This window comes from Tupaia chinensis, unplaced genomic scaffold (genome assembly GCF_000334495.1).
Source record: "Tupaia chinensis unplaced genomic scaffold, TupChi_1.0 Scaffold149131_1, whole genome shotgun sequence".
Lineage (NCBI taxonomy): Eukaryota > Metazoa > Chordata > Mammalia > Scandentia > Tupaiidae > Tupaia > Tupaia belangeri.
In genome coordinates, this window is record NW_006208977.1 from 1,476,050 (window position 1) to 1,497,919 (window position 21,870).

A 21,870-nucleotide genomic window follows, 5' to 3' on the forward strand; every position below is an offset into this window, starting at 1 on the left:
AATTTTTCTATAAATCTAAGACCGTTCTAAGACGTAAAGTGTGTGGGCCAGCCTAAAAGCCTTGTGGTTAAGGAAACCAGATGGTCAAGTGGTTCAAATCCTTACCTGGTGCCAGCGGCTTGAAAAACACATGGAGAACATGTGATGCATGCCCCCCCAATCCTGACAGGACAGAAAAATGGAGAAGGGATTGGGACATGATTGTACCCCATTGGGAGGTTTTTCTCCTTCTCACTCTCTTTCTCTCTGTCTCTCTCTGTCAAGTACATGTACATTCTGACAATTAAAAAATGTCATTTAAAGTCCTGCAGGTAAATGGTTCTGACAGCCAGGTCCAATCCCTGGTTTTTTGTTTGTTTTTAGGGTTTTGCCAGAGGGTGTATGTCTCTGCCTCACCAGAAAGAGACAAAGAGAAAAAGTGAGAAATCACTCCCCCAGAGGGGTTGGCCACACCACAACCCCTCCACTTCCACTCTCCTCTTGAGGTTTCGAGTACACACATGCATGCATCTGGCGTGATTCTCAAGCCACCGGGTCTGAGACTCAAACTATGGTCAGCCATGTGGGAATCCAGCCCCCCAGCCAGCATGTCACCTGCTGGTCCCTATACACTGTATTTCTTACATGTAGTATATTTATGATATATATTACACATAATCATATATATGATACATTTCATAAAGTATGTATCACATACTCATTTCTTTTTTAAATTTTTTATTTTGTTATTATTATTAGTTATACATTCAATCACTAGACATAATTCAGATTGTAAAGAGACAACCCAGCATGATATACACTTCAGTCCAGTCCAGTTGAGAATACTATACGCATCCTCATCAATGGATAATAAACCATACTGTGTCCGACAAATGTCTGACCTCTCTATTTTTCCCCAAATTGCCTTTCCTACACTCTTCCCCTCCCACAGCCTCATTCCACTGTGACTAGTGTCCATAACAATTTTAAATGCTTTTATGTCCTCCAGTCTTTCAGTCTCTACCCTGAATACTCATTCCTGATATGTGGTGTACATATGCTATATATACAGACACGTGCTATATGTGTCTCCTGAGTTCCTACAGTACTCTCTTATTTCTTCTCAGTATTGAATGAGTGATCACATTGCCAGTGTGTCTAAGAAACCAAAGTTCGGTTTTTTTTTTTTTTTTTTTTTTTTTTTTGGATTTTTTTCTTTTTTTGGAGAGGTTTTTGCTATAGGGTGATTGCACTCGCCAGACAGACTCAGAGAGACAGAGAGACAGAAAGTGAGAAATCACCTCCCAGCGGGGATGGCCACGCCACAATCCCTTCTCCTCCATTCTCCTCTTGGGACCTTGGGCACGCACGCACACATGCCCTGTGTTTTTAGCCACCGGGTCCGGGAAGCGAACCGTGGTCGACTACGTGGGAGTCCAGCAACATAGCCATTACGCTAACTGCTGGTCCCTGGTTTTTGTTTTTTGAGGTTTTTTGGAGAGTTTTTTGCTATAGGGTGCATGCACTCGCCAGAAAGGCAGAGAGACAGAAAGCAAATCCCCCCTCCCCCGGGGGGATGGCTATCCCGCAATCCCTTTTCCTCCATTCTCCCCTCAGGATCTTGGGCACGCACACACACGCGTAGGTGTGAGTTTAAGCCACCGGGTCTGGGACTTGATCCGCAGTCAACTACATGGGAGTCCAGTGACGTAGCCATTACTCCATCTGCTGGTCCCTCTTTGTTCTTTTTTGTACCACCTGTGCTGGGATGCCTAATTTTTTTTTTAATGTTGTTCTGATTGCCTTTATCTTCTTCAAATTTGTTATTATTCTTGTTATTTTTTTAAACAGTCAATCGCTATACATTGTTTGGCTTGAAAACCCCTAGTTTCGCTTCCTAGCTCTAAAGTTTGACAGACCTAGTTGTCCTGATGGCAGGTTGCCCCTCTTTCTGTCCCAGCTCCCTAAAAATGTGAAGTAAGACATCGAATACTCACTTTAGTAATGATTGCTTGTGTGACACCGTCTTTACGTCCCAGGTCCCCATAGGCTGACTTCTGAGGACCGCTGTGTCCCTTCCACGCATGCTGCCCACCCAGCCGTGGGGTGCCACACACAGCTCCCTGACTCTCCTTGCCTCTCCCCAACTCTCCTGGCCTCTTCTGGGCTTTCTCACTCTCTGGTGTCCGTGGACAGTTGTTTTTCCTTTAAAATATTCTCTGTGTGTACAAGGGAGATTTTAAAATCTCTTGGGGTGGGGAGTCTTGGATGGGAAGTTTTCCTTCCCATTTGAATCTGTTTATAAATAAGGGTTCCCTAAACACAAGTAAACACCTCTCTGCCCTGGTATTGAGGCAACTGTCAACTCTGAGAGGCCTTCCCCTTCTCCTGACCTAGACAAGCCCCTACCCTGTTCCTCAGCTCACCTGCCGTGTCTGTTCTTGCTCACCAGCACTGCCTCACTGCAGAGGATGAGCATGTGTGTGCCCGCGAATCCTCTGACTCGCTCCACCAAATGGAAACGCTGTGCAATGTTTGCGATTGTAACTCAGGTGCTTAGAAAAGCAGTTCTTCTACTTTGCGCACACAATCATCTGAGAGCTTCTGGAAAACCCCGATACTAGGCGGTGCCAAGGCCTATCAAAGCAGAATCCTTAGGAGCATGGCCCCGGCATAGATTTTTTTATAGCTCCCCCTTTAGTGACGGTTAGTTTCTGTGTCAACTTGGCCAGGCTATGGGGCCCTGCTATTTGGCCAATTATTAGTCTAGATGTCACTATGAGGGTCATTTTTTCAGGTGAGTTTAACATTTTGTTTATTTGTATATTTTTTTAGGCTTTTACTATAGGGCATATGCGAGAGAGAGAGAGAGAAGGAAAGTGAGAAGTCACCCCCCTAGAAAGATGGTCATACAGAAATCCATTTTCCTCTCAAGATTTTAGGCACACCTACACGCATGCTCAGCATGTTTTTCAAGTCACCAGGTCTGGGACTCAAACCATGCAGTCAGCCATGTGGGCGTTAAGTCCAGCAGATGACCCTTTGATTGGGTAGGCCTCATCCAATCAGCTGAGGAATTTAAGAGCAGAGACTGAGGTCCCCAAGGGAGAAAGAATTCTGCCTCCAGACTGCCTGTGGAAGCAAGACCACAACATCCTCGTGGACTGTCCCCTGGGTCTCCAGCCTCTGGTCTGCTCTGGAGACATCAGACGGCCAGCATGCCCAACTATGTGAGTCAACTCCTTAAAACCAGTCTTTCAGCATATATCCATCGTATGGTTCTGTTTCCCTGGAGAGCCCTGACCAATACGCTAGTGATTTTAAGTCCAAGACTCAGTAATCTGGATTAGTGTCCCAGACATGGTAGGCAGTCAGTGAATGCTCACCGGATAAGTGAGTGTGCTATGATTTGAATGTGTCTGACCCCCCCCCCGCAAGAAAAAAAAGGGAGGAGGACCAGCAATTAACATAATGGCTATGTCACTGAACTCCCATGTAGCCAACTGCGGTTCAAGTCCCAGACCTGGCAGCTTAACCTTACACCAGGCATATGTGCATGTGTGCCCAAGATCCCAAGAGGAGAATGGAGGAGAAGGGATTGCGGCATGACCATCCCCCCTGGGGGTGGTTTCTCGCTTTCTGTCTCTCTGTCTCTCTTTGTCTTTCAGGTGAGCACATTTGCCCTCCAGCAAAAAACTCTCAAAAAAAAAAAAAAAGAAAAAAAGAATGTGTCCCACCCCCAAAATTCACATGTTAGAACTTAAGCTTCAATGGGACAGTGTTGAGAGGTGCCTGGGTCATGAGGTCACCATCCCCATGAAAGGATTTATCAATTCATGGATTCATAGGTGATCGTAGGGTTGGGGTCATTATCATGAGAGTGGGTTGCTATAAAATCAGCCCTCTTTCCTCTCTGACTCACACATTCGCTTCCTCCTGCCCTGCCACCACGGGATGACCCTTATCAGGTCCTGGGGCCATATCCTTGGACTGCCCAGCCTCCCGACACACAAACCAAATACACTCTGCTCTCTATGAATTACCCAGTCTCAGGTATTTTCTTATAGCAACAGAAAATGAACTTAAGACACAGATCTGCTTAACTGGTTCTTCCTGTATTGTATAGATTGTAATGAATTCCAGGAGCTCATTTTCTGGACACCCAGGTGTTAAGGAACCAAGAGATAATCTAATGGACGGGGTGGAGTTAGAGGTGATTTGTCAATCACTGAGCTCAGCTGCATTCAGTGAGCACAACTGAAAGATGAGGATGGGCTCAGTTGGCAGCATTTCCAACAGGAAGCGAACATCCAATCAGAGATCCAAAAGGAATTGCACCTTGGAAATCTAAACAAGATGCTCTTTCATTCTATTTTAAGAAGAAAATGTGACATACAGGCTAAGAGAGATGGCAATTTGTTTTATTTTTGTTTGGTTTTGCTTTTGCTTTTTAATTTGCTAGAGGGTACACGCTCTCACCAGAGAGAGACTGGGAGAAAGAAAATGAAAAAGCACCCGCCTCCGTAGGGTTCGCCATGTGGCAATCTCTTCTCCTCCATTTTCCACTCAGACTTTGGGCATGTACACACACATGCCCAGCACATTTTTCAAGCCTCCCAATCCAAGACTCGAGTTGCGTAGTCAGCCATGTGGGACCAGTTGCCTTAACCATCAGTCTACCTGCTGCTGAACCAAATGTTTTTTTTTTTTTAAAGCTGGTCTCTGGACACGAATCTTGGGTTGGAAAAGAACAAATGATAAGAAACTCCCTCCCATCAGAGATTTCCCATTTAAAAGAACCACCTAGGTCCCTGGGCCAAATCCATTTTGAAACAACCGTGGAAATGACCAAAGGAAAAGCGGTGTTCATTCCAAAACAGAGAGAGGAGATGTTTGTTGGTTTGAGTCCTTAAGGAAATTCTCCAAAGGACAGAGCAGTGGTGACTGATTGCAAGATCTCACAAACCCATGGCTGGCTAATGCTCAGAAGCACACTGCACTCAGGACGCCGGAGGCAGAGATGAAGGAAGAAAGCATAGGCCTGGGAGCACCCAGTGCCTGCACCTTCCAAGGGCCAGATCCAGGGGCAGACACTCCCAGGTCACACTCAGTAAGGAAGGAGAAGTGAATGAAGGCCCAGCATAGTGGCCCACCCCTCTGTAACACCAGGCTGGTTAGACAAGGGGGACCCAGGTGATTGGCTGCAGCAGAAGCCACGCCCCCCAGACTTCAGCCAGGTGGAGGAAAACCACAGCAAGCCCACCTCGTCCTCTCTTCATTCTCTTGAGACTTGCAACTCTGAACAGGAACCCAAACACTCTGATAAAAATCCATCTCAACTGCCAGAAGTGAGGAACCATCATTAGCCATACTCCGTTCCCCACCCTCAAGTGTTTGGACAAGTGAGAAGACCTGAGTCATTTCCTGGAAAGTAGGAGTGAGTTGAGGAATGAGAACACACGTGCCTCCTAGGAAACTGACTGATGTACAGGAACCAGAAAAAACAGTGTCATGTCTGATTCTTGGAACAGGGAAGAAGGTGATGACCACATGGATCACATCGAGAAACCCCTGCTAGGTCAGAACGCAGAGTGGATGGTTTGAGAACTATCAGGTGTCCACTCCCAGGCAGACTCCCATTTCAGTTTATCTGGACTGTTCAGCGATGGAGTACCAGTCCCCCAGAGGATTGGTACAGAAGATACGCTGTGCAGGGGGCAGCTCAAATATGCATCGTCACAGGGGCTTCCTTTTGTTTAAAGCTAATGTGGCATTTTCCAAAATTCATCTTAAAGGTTCATCATCAAAAATGAAAATGGGCCCGCAGGTAGCATTATGGTTAAGACACTGGGACCCAAATGGCTGACTCCGTGGTTCAAGTCCCAAACAAGGAGGCTTGAAAAACATGCTAAGAGCACGTGTATGTGCCCCAAATCCCAAGGCACTGAAGAAGGTGTTTCAGTATAGCCATCACGCCCAGGGAATGGTTTCTGACTTTCCCGCTCTCTCTGTGTCTCTCCAGTGAGCACATGCACCCATGGCAAAAAAAAAAGAAAAAAAAAAAGGAATTAAAACGTCTCCTTGTGTTAGCCACATTTAATTACTTAATTACTACTGGTATTCCTTCGAATGTAGAATAAAATTTATAATGTTTCAAGTTTATTTTTAGAATTATTTTACACTTGTTTCTTGCCTCTTAGTTTACCTATTGTCAATCAGTATATTTTGTCTTATTTACTAAGAAAAGAGAAAATTGCATTTATTCCAGAGCTCAGAAATGTGGGAGAGAAGATGAGAAAAGCTATTTTAAAATCTTCCATTACTGGGACCAGCAGTTAGCATAATGGTTATGTCACTAGACTCCCATGTAGTCGACCACAGTTCGAGTCCCGGACCTGGTGGCTTAAACTTGCCGGGCGCATGTGCGTGCGTGCCCAAGATCTCGAGAGGAGAATGGAGGAGAAGGGATTGCGTTGTGGCCATCCCCTCTGGGGGTGATTTCTCACTTTCTGTCTCTCTGTCTCTCTGGTGAGCGCACGCACCCTATAGCAAAAAGCTCTCCCAAAAAAAGAAAAAAAAAATCTTACATTACTTGCATTACTTGAAGCAACTTATTGTGCATAATCCTTTTCACATACATAGGTATGCAACAGAAGGCAATACATTTCCATCCCCAAATTAGGACAAAGGGAACCTTTTTTATAAATCGATTACTGATACTAAAGTTTAGAAAATGACAAAGAATCCACCAACGCCTTGGGTGAATTGACCAGTGCCTAGACTCCTGCATTCTGTTTTGTTTAAATGAGGGCTTGTTTTTTGAAGTGTACGATGCTACCAGGAAGGGGAGACACACCAGACCATGAAGGTTTAAGACACTGTACAGAAGGGAGAGGCCTAAAGGAAAAGCAGATGGCAGCCTTCTCTGCAGGAGCCATATAATTTCATGGTGCATTTTCTCTTCATGGCTTCACTGAAATTCAAGCCCAGGGGCCAGTTCTTTCTGGCAGCAGGCAGGAGGATGCAGCAAGGACAGGGGAGCTTTGACAAAGGGTGAGGCAGTGGGGGTCCCTTCTCTGAGCGTCCATTGTTTCTCCCAGCACTGGCTTCCTCAGCTTCACCCGCACTAAAGCCCACATGGGCCATCCCAGTCTCAGCCCAGCCTGGTCTACACAGACCACTCGCCTCCCTCTCAGCTCACCCAGATTCCTGAGGGACTGGTCCAGCGCATATTTTTGAATGAGGTCACATGAGTCAGAGGTCAGCACCCAGCTTACAGATGGATGGCCTTCAGGTCAGCACCTGGTGACCGACAACAGGGACTTCATATGGCTAGATCCCCCCGGAAAACTACGTGGGCGACCGGCTGCTCTATAATATGTAGTGCTAGCACTTGGCCAACAAACTGAATGCTCTAAACAACACTTTCTGGAGCATTCGTCCTACCTGGAATTTATTAGAAATGGAAATTCCCAGGCCCTGCCTCAGAGCTATGGATCAGTTTGTGTTTTAATTTGCCAGAGGGCACATGCATTCTCCAGAGAAAAAGAGCAAGAGAGAGACAGCAAGGAGAAAGCACCCTCCCCCCATGGGACATGATCATGTTGTAATTCCATCTCCTCCATGTCTCCATCCTGGCAGGATTTGGGACACATATGCACATGGTCCCAGCATGTTCTTCAAACCGCCGGGTCTGGGATTTGAACTGCCCTGCAGCAAATTAGGGAAAAAAAAAAAAAAAGACTCACCAGACAGAGTGACAGAGCAGTAATACAACACTCCATAATGCTGAAATCTCATGGGATGGTCTTGGGTTCTCATCCGAGGCCTCCCTGTACACGCATGTGTGCCAGTAACCCTGACTGGTTGAGGCAGGAGCTGGATTGTGTTGTGAAGATGCTGTTGTGGGTCTTTCTCTGAAATAAATAAACTAGGAAGGAAGAAAGGGAAGAACAACTATGAGCTAGGAAGGACATAGCCCTGGAGTCAAGGGCCCCTTCCCCATCTGCTCTTGGTGAGGACATGGTGTCTTCAGCTGGGAATGTAGATAGAGGCAGAAGAGGCTTATAAAAATGGTGACCATCTCGGGACTAGCATTTAGCGTAATGGCTGTGTCGCTGGACTCCCATGTAGTCAACTGCGGTTCGAGTCCTGGACCGGGTGGCTTAAACGCACACTGTGTGCGTGTGCATGCATGCTCAAGATCCTAAGAGGAGAATGGAGGAGAAGGGATTGTGGTGTGGCCATCCCCCCGGGGGATGATTTCTCGCTTTCTATCTCTCTGTCTTTCTGGCGAGTGCATGCACCCTATAGCAAAAACCGCTAAAAACAAAAAAAATGGTGGCCATGTCAATAAAAGGAAGGGACAGTGACTCAGCCAGCTCAGAAAGGAAGCATTTGTCCAACTTTCTGAATTTCACCTCCTCACTTCCTACAGTCCAGAGGATTCAAAAACCGTGGCATGGAATCTGCACAGCTGCAGGTGAGCATCTCACTTGTGCCTTTGATGGTGGGCAATCTGCATCTTATGGAAGACTTGGGGACGAGACCCACACTGCCCATAGCAAAACTACCTTGCTTAGAGCTCAAGGCTGTCCTGCTTGTTTGCAGGAGCTGGAGTGGTGACCAATGGGGCCATACCAGCATGGGCTTCTCACATGGCCAGCCATGCCAGCTGGAGGGGCACACCACCCCACAAACACACAGGAACCACCGGCCACTGCTGGTCCTGCCGGGCTGCGCAGCGCCCCTAACTAGTTAAAGCTTTCTGCCTATGCCTACGCCTTGCAAGTGACTACAGACTTGATCTGGCAAAAAACAGACTTTTCTCTTGCTTTTTTTTCCAGGAAATAGAATGTTCAATAGAACATTGGTAGAACACTACCATCTCTACTGGACCCCCTCAGCTGCCCACACCAATCAGATGTGCACCTTCCCAAGTAAACATGGGCACACAGATAAACAGCACTTAAGGACATAGCCATTCAGCATAAGGAGAACCATCCACAGATTCAGCACCAATACCCCTTCTTCTCTGAAACCACTGAAGTACCTAAAACAGAACTTTTTAAAATATTTTTTTGTATTATCAATAAGATGTGAGAGATTATTGCATTTTGACAATCAAATAATCTGGTTATCAAAAAAGGGAGGGGCCATGAGATAAAAAGGAAACTTTCTAATGTTCCATTATAAATTAATTCTTTTTAAAAAGTGCATTAAACCTGCATGTGCTCGCCACTTAAGAAGTAGTCTGTGCCCAAAGCCAAATTGACCTTCTCTGTGTGTCCCCACTCAAGCTTTACTCTCGTCCTCTCCCTGGGTAACCATCTGGTTACAATCTCACATTGCACTCACCCAGGTTTTAAACACTGAGGTAGCAGGCGGTAAATCACATACTCTAGAAGCTCGAGAAAAACTTTCCAAGAAAACAGACAATTGCTGCTGCAATATTTTCACATTTTTAGAGACATTTAACAATTCCCACCAAAAGATTTACTGCAGAAATGCAAACGGTTTCCTATATTAGGGAGTCTCTAAAATTTTATAATGCACACAGATTTAGAGTGAAAAATGGCCCCCAAGAAAGGTGATCAAATTTAACATCTATTCCTTATTTTTTTTTCTTTATTTTGGAGAGGTTTTTTGCTATAGGGCACATACGCTCACCAGAAAGACAGAGAGACAGAAAGCAAGAAATACCCCCCCCAGGGGGGATGGCCACGCCACAATTCCTTCTCCTCCATTCTCCTCTTGGGATCTTGGGCACGCACGCACACGTGCCTGGCGTGAGTTTAAGCCACCAGGTGTGGGACTCGAACCACGGTCAACTACACAGGAGTCCAGTTACATAGCCATTATGCTAACTGCTAGACCCCATCTATTCCTTATTAAGGAAATGTCTATCATAAAGCATTGGTCAGAATGCTTGTTCATGAAATGTGCATTACAATGATATAATAACATTATTTGGCAGAATTCTGAAGCACTAGTTGATGCAAATAAACGAAAAAAGTCCAAAGAAATCTCATCTTATTTGTGGATAGTAAGCACCAAGAACATCAAGAAAAATCCCCTGAAATTCAGTAAAACTGAGAAGAATCTAGGCAGATGGGCAACAGTAAAGCAATAAATAAAACTTAGCCAATTTTCCATTTCAACAATGACCAATTGGAAAATATAGCTTAGAAATACTTTTCAATAAAAAAATAAGAAAGACAGACAAGTTGAAGAAAATAACATTGTTTTACTGGGATACAGTTTCAAGTTTTTGAATTGCCAGAGGATATGTGAGCCTGCCAGAGAGAAACAGAGAGAAAACGCATCCTCCCCAGCCCCCCAATTAGGCGTGGTCATGCCACGATCCCTTCTCATTCATTTCTCCATCCCGTCTGGATTTGGGGCACATACACACATGCACCCAGTATATTTTAAAAACTACTGGGACCAGGACTTGAATCAAGGTCACATGGAATCCAGGCTGTCTTAACCATGAAGCTATGGCATTGACCCAAAGATACATTTTTTTAAAGGGAATAATTATTATCAAAAGTAAGTCTCACTATTTTAATGATGTTAGTTCTCACTAAGGAATATATAATCTTATTAAAATATTGATGAATTACTTTAAAATTTGATCAAATGATTCTATTGTATATTTGAAAAGCTATATACATGAAAATAGCTGAGAGATCTTTATTTTTAGAATAGAGAAGTTTGCAAATCATATACCTAAAGGTTAGAAAGCTACAACATTTAAAATAGAGTGGTCCTAGCAGGAGAGTATACAAATATTAATAGAACAGATCGAAAGGCTCTTAAACGAACCTGAGCATATTAGAATTTAAAATTTAAAATGCGACATTGACAATCTACTGAAAAGATGGATTATTTTTTATTTCTTAAAGAATTATTTATTTAACTTTATTTATTCATTCATTTATTTCATTTTTTAAATTTGACCAGAGAGGGACAGAATGAGAGAAAGAGAGGGAAAGTGAGAGAGCAAGCCTCCAGGTCCAGGACTTGAACCGTGGTCGGCCATGTGGGAGCCCAGCGTCCTTAACCACCACGCCACCCAAAAAGATGGATTTTTAAATAAAAGATATGAAAAAAAAACTAGTTAAGAATTTAGGGAATAATAATGTTAAATTCTGCCCTAAACCCATACCCCAAATAAAAATCCAATTAGCTTAAATATTTGAAGATAAAACCTGAGAAATTAATAATTAAAAAATAACAAATGGGTAACTCTTTCAATAATCCTGACCAGACATGGCTGCATTTTGGAGAAAATGAAGCGATTATCTCTCTACAGGAAATTTAAAAAGAAAATTTCTGCATATTATAAATTACTATGAATGAGAACACCAAGCAAATAACCTTATCGGGGTGGGGGGAGATGCAATGCTCATGTGTGTTACAGCCTAATGTTTTCAAATTATAAAGAGATGTTAAAAATAAAGTTAAAAATAAAATATTTCCATTGAAAGACGGGGAAAAATAATAAAGAGGAGACATTTCACACACATCACCTCCACGCATGCCCTCTAAGCAGGTATAAAATATTCAGTCTCCATTACTAATCAAATATGCATATAAAAACCACCATGCTTTATCAGTTTAAGCCTAAGTGGTAATGAGAAAAAAAATAAAAGGGACTGACTCCTTGACTGGTGGTTACAGTAGCCGGATCCCACAGGGCTGACAGCGACTGGACTCACTGACTTGGGAAGCACTGACTTGGGAAGCACGCAGGGGCATGTGAGTTCATGCTCAAAATCCTGAAGGGCGAGAGAGATGGAGGAGAAGAGATTGTAGTGTGACCACGCCCCACGGCAGGTGCTTTCTCACTTTCCCTCTCTCTGTCTCTCTCTGGAGAACACAAAAGCCCTGTAGCAAAAGAAAAAAGAGAGAGAATATCTAGTGTTGGTAGACTGGAACAAGGGTAAGATGGACACGTACTGATACTACTGAGGTCAATGCTGGAAACATAATCGTCAATAAATGTTTCTTAAATTTAAAAAGGAATAAATGAATATGCAAGTGAATACAGGATGCTCAGTCTTGGGTGACTGTTAATAATGTTAACGCTGACTAAGAAAAATGGGATAACAGGGCACACATATCATTTAAAATAAGCCAAGCATATTTTTTTAAGTGAGAAAGCACCTCACCCTTCCCCTTGGGGAATGGCCATGTCACAATTCTTCTCCTCCATTTCTCCCCTCCCTTTGGGATCCTGGGCATGCACACACACATTCCTGGCTGGCTGTCAAGATGTGAAGTCCAAGACTCAAACCCCATGGTTGGCCACGTGGTACTCAGTCGCCTCAACCATCACACCACCTGTCAACCTGACAATGCAACCATTTTAAAAGCTATTGTAGAATAATGTTTAATGGAAAGAATTTTAAGATACGTTACTTGTTATATTGTAAAACACCATCTCTAGTAGCACCAGAATACATACATGATGGATGGACGATGGATGGGTGGATGTATAGATGATGAAGGATGATATAGATAGATAGATGATAGATAGATAGATGTAGAATACAGAATTTATAGAAAAAGACAGAAAGATATACACCAAAAAGTTCACTGTGGTTACCTTTGGGTGATGTTGTAAAATTATTAATTTGTGAGTATGTTTCAACCTTTTTCTCTCCATAGCACTCACTAAGTGTATCCCAACCCGGCTGCCTAAGTCTTCCCAGAACCCCTCCACCAATGAAGGCTCTGTTTCTACATGGGGGAGCTCTATTGAGGAAAGAAGCCAGGAACTACTCCGGTATGTTAACAGACAATAGAAGCAGTTGGGATTCTATATAGAACTGTGGTTGACTGGTTGACTTTTTTTTTTTTTTTTTTTTTGACAGCGTCTCCTCTTGCCTCAACCTCCCAAGAAGATGGAACTACAGGTGCACATCATTGTACCTAGTTGTTTTGTTTTGTTTGTAAATTAAATTTGCCCCAAAATGAATATACTTCACACCAGTCTAGTTGAGAACACAAAACAGGTTATCAACATACAATGATCCATTTCTGGATACCATAAATGTCTTGCTTCTCTATTTTTCTTCTTAATTTCTTTGTTTATACTCTCACACAAATTACTATGTCTTTTGCTGGGAAGAGACTTCTTAATCTGATATAATCCCACTTATCTATTTTGGGGATTACTTCTTGTGCTTTGGGAGTTTCATTGAAGAATCTTTGCCTAGGGAACCAGCAGTTAGCATAATGGCTATGTCGCTGGACTCCCACATAGTTGACCGTGGTTTGCGTCCGGGACCCAGTGGCTTAAAACTCATGCTGGGCGCGTGTGCGTGCATGCCCAAGATCCCGAGAGGAGAATGGAGGAGAAGGGATTGCGGTGTGACCATCCTTTCTGGGGGGTGATTTCTCGCTTTCTGTCTCTCTGTCTCTGTCTGTCTGTCTGGCGAGTGCACACGCCCTATAGTGAAAAAACCTCTCAAAAAAAAAAAAAGAATCTTTGCCTACTCCAGTGTCTCCCAGAGTTTCCTCAGTGTCTTCCACCAGTAGTTTTATAGTTTGAGGTCTTAGGTTTAGATTTTTGATCCACTTTGAGTTGATTTTGTTAATGGTGAGAGACAGGGGTCCAGGTTCATCTTTCTGCAGATGGATGCCTGGTTTTTCAAGCACCATTTGCTAAAGAGGTTTTTTCTTTTCCCACTGTATTGACTGGTACCCTTTGTCAAAAATCAGTTTGCAGTATTTTTTTAGGGTGAGCCAGGAATTGAATACACGGCTCCCATGTGCTTCAGTAACCTGCCAAGCAGCTACATCAACCAGAGCATGCTACTGCAACTGGGCTTTGACTCCTTTTGAAATAAGTAAATGGGTCCAGTTTTATCTTTCTGCACGTGAATACCCAGTTTTTCCAGCACCCTTTGCTAAAAAGATTTTTTTAGCAAAAGATTGGGTTTACTGGTGCCCTTTGTCAAAAATCAATTGGCTATAGGTTTGGGGGGTTATTTCTGAGGTCTCTATTCTGTTCCATTGGTGCACATGCCTGCTTTTGTGCTGATGCTATGCTGCTTTGATTATCACCACTTTATAATATATTTTGGAGTCAGGGACTGAGATGTCTCCTTCTCTACTCTTGCGCAGTATTGCTTTGGCAACATGGGGTCTCCTATGATTCCGGGCAAATTCTGTGGTTGTTTTTCCTAAATCTGTGAAGAATATTTCTGGTAATTGACTGGGATTATGTTAAATGTGATAGATTAAATTGGGTAGGATTGACATTTTGATTATATTAACTCCTCCAATCCTGGAACATGGGAGCTCTTTCCATTTTTTGCGTCATTTTTAATTTCTTTTTTTAGTTTTTCACAGTTTTCCTTGTAGAAGTCCTTGACATCTTTGGTTAGGTTTATTCCTATATAGCTTATCTCTTTTGTGACTATTGTAAAGGGAATTGCTTTCTTCAATTATACTTCAGTGTGTTCATTGTTGGTGCATAGAAATGTTATAGATTTGTGCATGTTGCTTTTGTCTCCTGCCACTTTATTCATTTATCACTTATAGAAGATTTTTTTGTGGAATCTTTTGGGTTTTCTATGTATATAATCTTGTCATCTACAAATAGAGATAATTTCACTTCTTCGTTTCCTGTTTGAATGCCTTTTATTCTGTTAGGTTGTTAGGAAAGTCATGATGTATTTTTCTAGAGTTTTCTATGTAAACATGAGTCAAAACTTTCCCAGTGACCTAATAATAGATAGGCAAATGAGGTGAACAGACAACTTTCCAAGGAAGACATACAAACAGCCAAAAGGCATATAAAAAAAAAAGTGCTCAACATCTCTTATCATAAGGGAAACACAAATCAAAACCACAATGAGATACCATTTAACTCCAGTCAGAATGGCTAGATTAGAACAATAACCATAAGTGCTGGTGAGGCCGTAGTGGAAAGGGAACCCTACAGGGCGTTCCTTCCTACACTATTGGTAGGAATGTAAAAAAATAATAAAATAAGCAAATGCAAGTGTAAAGTAAGAAATACAAATATAATATATCAAAAGTGTAGTTTTAGGGCTAGCCAGATTGCACAGTGGTTAACACAACTGGATCACACATGGCCAACAGCACACTTAGAGTCACAAACCCAGGGACTTGGGAAATCATGCTGGGTATGTGTGCATGTGTGCCCAAAATCCAGAGAGGAGAATGGAGGAGAAGGGATTGGAATGTAGCCATTCCTCTCGGGAGGTGATTTCTCACTTTCCTTCTCTCTCTCTCTCTCTCTGGCAAGTGCATGCACCATATAGCAAAAATAAAATAAAAAAAAATGGAGTAGGTTTATAGTCACTCAAACTTTTTTTGATCAGTGAAATTCCAACATGAAATGCAGAATTACCTGTGACAGAGGCTATTTTCTGTTCACTAGAATCCAAGCCATGTCCTTTGTAAACACACAGCTAAAACGTTTCCTAGCCTCCTCGCAGTTGGATATGGTCACATGATTTGACTTTCCCACGTGTGCTGCTTCCAGATTTTAGCCGTAAAAGTCCCTCTGCATACTGCCCCTTGCCCTTTTTCTTCCAGACGATTGAGATGGTGCTTCCTCAGTGGTCATGGATGCCACTAGGTTGGGGATGTCATCAGCCTAGATTCCTGAATGACTGTGCAAAACAGCTAGGCCACCTTCACAAACACATCAGCATGTGCATATTTTCGACAAATGGATGAAATCTATTCCGTAACTCTGGAATCTTCTCAACTACTTGGAGAACTTCAAAGAGTTACTATAGATATAATGAAAATAAGGGAGGAAAATGGTGGAGTAATTTCTCTGAGCAGAGATGTTACTAAGCTGTGACATGCAAAAGAAAGGATAGGGAGATTTCCATATTCTAAGCCCAACTCTAGCAAGGGGACTCTCCAGAAGATGGCTCAGAGAGATCTTTGAAATGTTCCTTGCGGCTGGAAGACATAAAGGCCGAGTGCCTGACTTACATGGAAGAAGGTTAACAATGACTGTGGGGTGCAGCCTGATTCCCACCTGCACCTCTAGAAGGCAAGAGAAGGATAAGTGAACTACATGGGGCACTGAGCTGGAGGCTGTGGCTATGTAGGGTGCACCAGAAAATGTCCAAACAAGTAATGCATGTTTGCAAGGTGAACACAGTAGAAAGAAGCTGATGCTAGATGCCAGCATCCAAAAAAAGGAATTTTAATACCATGAAACAATAGAGATGTGTCTGCCCAGGTCAAGAAAATGCAACCCAGAAGGGAGTTCCCCAGAGCTCAGGAATGTACTCCATAAGAGAATGAGTCATTTTTAAACATCAGCCAGGCAAGCAGCACTCAACAGATCACTATTCATGAATATTGAAACCCGTGGCCTAATTAGGGGAAGAAAGAAAGAAAGAGAAAGAGAAGAAAGAAGAAAGAAAGAAAGAAAGAAAGAAGAAAGAAAGAAAGAAAGAAAGAAAGAAAGAAAGAAAGAAAGAGAAAGAAAAGAAAGAGAAAGAGAGAAAGAAGGAAGAAAGAAGAAAGAAAAAAGGAAAGAAAGGATGAGAAAAAGAAAGAGAAAGAAGAAAGAAAGAGAGAAAGGAAAAAGAAAGAAAGAAGAAAGAAAGAAAGAAAGAAAGAAAGAAAGAAAGAAAGAAAGAGAGAAAGAAAGAAAGAAAGAAAAAGAAAGAAAAGAAAGAGAAAGAGAGAAAGAAGGAAGAAAGAAGAAAGAAAAAAGGAAAGAAAGGATGAGAAAAAGAAAGAGTATTTCTTATCTCACCAAATACAATTTTCCAAGTTGACACTCACATTACAAAAAAACCATGAACTGCTTAATTGGTTGCATTCAGTTAACCAACTATGCAAAATTCTACTGATTTTATAGTAAAATGGTTTATTTTTTTAAAAGTGAACATTTATAACACAGGGGAGGTAGAAAGCAAACCTTGGTCTAACACTGTCAAAGATACAAACATACTTTAAGAGTCTACTCATGTAACTAGAATTTACCATTTAAAATGGCTTGTAAGTGTTTCTACTTACTGTATTAGCTTTAAACATCTTGAGATAATCCAAGTAGTTTAAAGCACTTGTCTGAGGAGAGAAAGAAAAAGAAAGAGAGAGATGAAGGAATGGGGCAGAGAAAGAGGGAGAGGGAGGGAAGGAACAAAAAGAAAGGAAGGAAAAAGGAAACAAGGAAAGAGAGGGAGGAAAAAGAAAAGGGAAGGGAAGGAAGAGAAGAAAAGGTAAAAAAGGAAGAGAGGGAGGGAGGAAAGAAGAAAGAGGAAAGGAAGGAAAAAAGGAAGGAAGAAACCCAAGGAAGTTTCATCTTCCTATTGCAGTTTTCTAGCCTGAAGCAGGTACAGAAAAATGACATGTAAGTTTTAATTTTTATACAGGATTGTACATTCTCATTTCTAAAGGCTGAATTGAGGTCTCAGAATGATATTTTTAATATTTCTATAAGTGTAAGCAGAAAATAATGGGTGCTGGAATTTTCATTAGGGGAGTAGGCAGGAGTCAGGGGAGAGAAATGCACCCATTGCATAAAAGCTAAAGAGATAGTTAGAGACAAAGTTGCATTTCAATTATGCTGTGAGTCATATTTGTTCTATACCAATCTTTGTGTAAATATCATGAATCAGAGCTATTTTGAAATAAACTTTTTGTTGCTTAATAATTTGATTTTGTTTTGTTTTTGTTCTTGCCTTCATCTTGGAATGAGAAGTTTCCTGGAAAGAAGTCCTTCTTGACTCCAGAACTGAAGAGTAAGTAAGAGTGAGACAGTTAAAGGGGTAGGGGTAGGGTTAATAGAGAATATTCTGTAAAGAGAGAATAGTGCATGCAGAGATCACTTGGTGCAAGGGCATGGCCACTTCAAAGAACTGAAGGAATCAAAACTGGCATTACAAACAGTTCTGAAATAAATGACAATAGTAAAACAACTTAACTAAAGAAAAACTGGAAAGCATGGCCAAAGCAATACTCAAAGGAAGATGCATAGCCTCTAATTATTTTAAAACCAAGACAGAAAATAAATATTTAACTTAAGAAGGTGAAACAAGACCCAGCAGGTGATGTGGTGGCTAGGACGCTAGACAACTACATGGCCAACCTTAATTAGAGTCCTGGACCTGGCTGCTTGAAAAGCATGCCAGGTGCCTGAGGTATTTTTGTTTTGTTGTTTTGCTATGGGGGAGCATGAAGAGAGACAGAAAGAGAGGAAAACTGATAAAACCATCCCTCAGTAAGATGGCCACACAACAATTCCCTCTTTCCCATCTTTCTCTCTGGATTTTGGGCACCCACATGTACTCAGCATATTCTTCAAGTTACTGGGTCTGGGGCTCAAATCACAGGATCAGGTATGTGGGATCCAGCACCTGCTGGCCCTATAATTGAGTTTTACTCCAAACCCAATTTTTAAAAGTCTGTAGGTCTAAACACGCAATTTTCCCTTAGGTCATTGAACATAATGATCATATTTGTTTATAAATGCAATAATTCCAACAAGATTTAATGCACTCACTTCAGATATATATGTTTAGGTAAAGTCTTGCTGTGTCATGACCTTTTGCCTTGACTTCCTGGCTGGCGCTGTAGATGCACACCATAGTGTTCCTTCTTTAGACTGGAGCAACGAAATGATACACTTAATAAGTTAAATTATCTTGGTCTTTCCAACATACAAAATCAAAACATACATCGAAAACTACAACGGTTTTTAAAGGCCATGTTACACTTTAATCTCATACTTGGTTTAATCATTTGTACTTATTAGAGTTACAATTTTATGCAAGTCTATGAAAGGGGACAAGATTATTACATCAGGCAAACTGAGATTATAGAATTTGGTCATGGGATAAAGAGTTGAGATTAGGCACAATCCTGAGATACCTTCCAAGATTTAACCTAACCGCTAAATTCAACTGCTATAAATTAAGAGATGCATACCAGTGTTAAAGAGGATGTGATTTTATTTTTTTTTAGTTTATTTATCCATTTATTTCTTTTTTCATCTTTAAGATTATTTATTTTATTTTATTCATTACTATTAGTATTATAATTTCTTTTCATGCTTATCAGATAGAGACAGAAAGAGAGCAAGAGAGAGGGAAAGTGAGAAAGCAAGGCACCAAGCCCAGGATTCAAACTGTGGTTGGCCATGTGGGAGTCCAGCATCTTAACCACTAAGCCACTTGCTGGCCCCCATATTTATTCATTTATTTCTATGAGAGAGAAAGAGAAGGAGGAGAGGCAACCCCCAACGAGACCCTGATGATGCAGATGACCCCCAGCCTCAGGCAACCTGGATCACTGGTATGTTCACATGCCTAGCACAAACAGGGAAGTCTGGGGACAAGAACTCAAGACTCTCCTATGTGCGTCCAGCATTTCAGAGCATGGCACTAGAGGCACCACCAGCTGGCCCCAAAGAGAATTTTAATCCACACTTTTCATTTGAAATTTCCTAGCCACATTCAGTTTTCCAAGGTACTTTTTCTGAAATGACCTCTCTCTAAAATTAGTTTTAATTGACTTTTTCGAAGCAAGGCACCAAGCCCAGGATTCAAACTGTGGTTGGCCATGTGGGAGTCCAGCATCTTAACCACTAAGCCACTTGCTGGCCCCCATATTTATTCATTTATTTCTATGAGAGAGAAAGAGAAGGAGGAGAGGCAACCCCCAACGAGACCCTGATGATGCAGATGACCCCCAGCCTCAGGCAACCTGGATCACTGGTATGTTCACATGCCTAGCACAAACAGGGAAGTCTGGGGACAAGAACTCAAGACTCTCCTATGTGCGTCCAGCATTTCAGAGCATGGCACTAGAGGCACCACCAGCTGGCCCCAAAGAGAATTTTAATCCACACTTTTCATTTGAAATTTCCTAGCCACATTCAGTTTTCCAAGGTACTTTTTCTGAAATGACCTCTCTCTAAAATTAGTTTTAATTGACTTTTTCGGACACTCAAAATCTTTCTGTTTCGAATTGCAGCATCTGTGAGACCATCCACATTCTAATTTTTCAACCCCTGAGACTTTCCAAGGTAAATACGTTTAAGCCCTGAGACCCAGGGCATTGTGTAACTCCGGTGTAACCTCCTGTGTTAAGACTTGATGTGTACTCATTACAGTATTAGATCAGCTACTGGATATATTTTGAATGCAATATTCCTTGGTTTTGTTGTTCAAACACATTGTTTTCTGTAAACACTATTGGAAAATCATGCATGGTATTTCTCATGTAATATACTCTTCTGAGCATCCTGGCGTTCTTATGACTCCCGCAGACCTAACTTGTATCAATTAACCACAATTCTTGCCTTCTTTGTGATTTTCAGTTGTCCTAACTTGGCAGGGAGCTGGCCATTTGAAGGACAGTAAACTCTTTCCATTGTCTCATCTGCTCTATGCCCCACATCTTTGATGTTCAATGCCCACCTGGATTTTCTCTGCACCAAAACATAGAATAAATTATTCTTCAAAGGGCCTTGGTTGTTTATTGCTGAGAGAATTAAAACTTGGCACTGGGTCCCAGTGTGGGTATATGACCATTCCATAAAAGGACTAAGGAAAGATAATTGCTGCTAAACCTCCTTTGTCATGGAGACAGGAAAGATAATTCTCTTCTAAAAGGTCACTAATTTATGTTGATATCCAATTATAATTGATTTTACTGCATTCTAATTTTACTGTGTTCTCCTATAAATGGTTCTCCTGTCATTATAGGAATTCAACTAAGGCTACAACATGATTCCACCTCACACCTACTGTTAGATCAACTAAACTAAAACCACTGACCATACTAAGTGCTGGTGAGAAAACAGAGCAGCTATAACTCCCACACATTGCTAATGGAAATGCAAAGTGGAATAGCCACTGTAGCAAAGGGTTTGCCAGCTTCTCGTGAAGTCAAGCATGTACTTGTCCTATAACCCCGAAACTATTTCCAGTGTTTATTATAGATCTAGAGAAATAAAATGTAGGTTCACACAGAAACCTGTATGAATGTTTACATCAGCTCTATGTATAAGGGCTAAATACTGAAATGACAAGTTGTTTTTCATGAACAAGTAGGCAAACTGTGCTATATTCGTTCATGGAATACTTTTCAGCAATAAAGAGAAAAGCACAGTTACTCTACTCGATGAGTCTAAAGAATCTCAAAGGCATGAAGCTGAATGGAAGAAGCCAGTCTCAAATGATTATATCCTCTAAGTTTCTTTATGTGATGGATCAGTGGTGGCTGGGGTCTAGGGGAAGGGGGACATCATTGCAAAAGGGGGGGGGCGCACAGGGCCCGCCGCCGCTGCCCTAGAGAGAGTTTTTTTGATATAAGGCTCATGTGCTCACTGGAGAGATACAGAGAAACAGAGAGACAGACTGTGAGAAATCACCCCCCGGGGGAGATGGTCCATGCTGCAATTCCTTCTCTTCCATTCTCCACTCCTAATTTTGGGCACTCACACACATGTGTCAAGCATGAGTTTTAAGCCACCAGGTCCAGGATTCAAACTGCAGTGGACTATGTGGGAGTCCAGCAATGTAACCGTTATGCCATCTGCTGGTCCCTACATACAATCTTATACAAAGTAGGAGGAAAAAATTAGGAAGTACCAAATCATTCTATAATATGTACCTAACCTTTATTCAAAACTCCAAGGGGATTAAAAAAAAAAATGAGTCAATAAGGAACCACATAGTTGTTTTACTGTAGATAAAAATGTATACTAAATGATTAGCCTAATAAAATCAATAGTGTATTTAAAATATAATACATCATAAATAGTTTAAATGTATTCCAGAAAGGCAAGAATGTTTTATCATAGAAAATGCTATTTATGCCTTTTGGGTGGAACCGCCATCTTCCAGTAATTCACCAAAATGACGAACACAA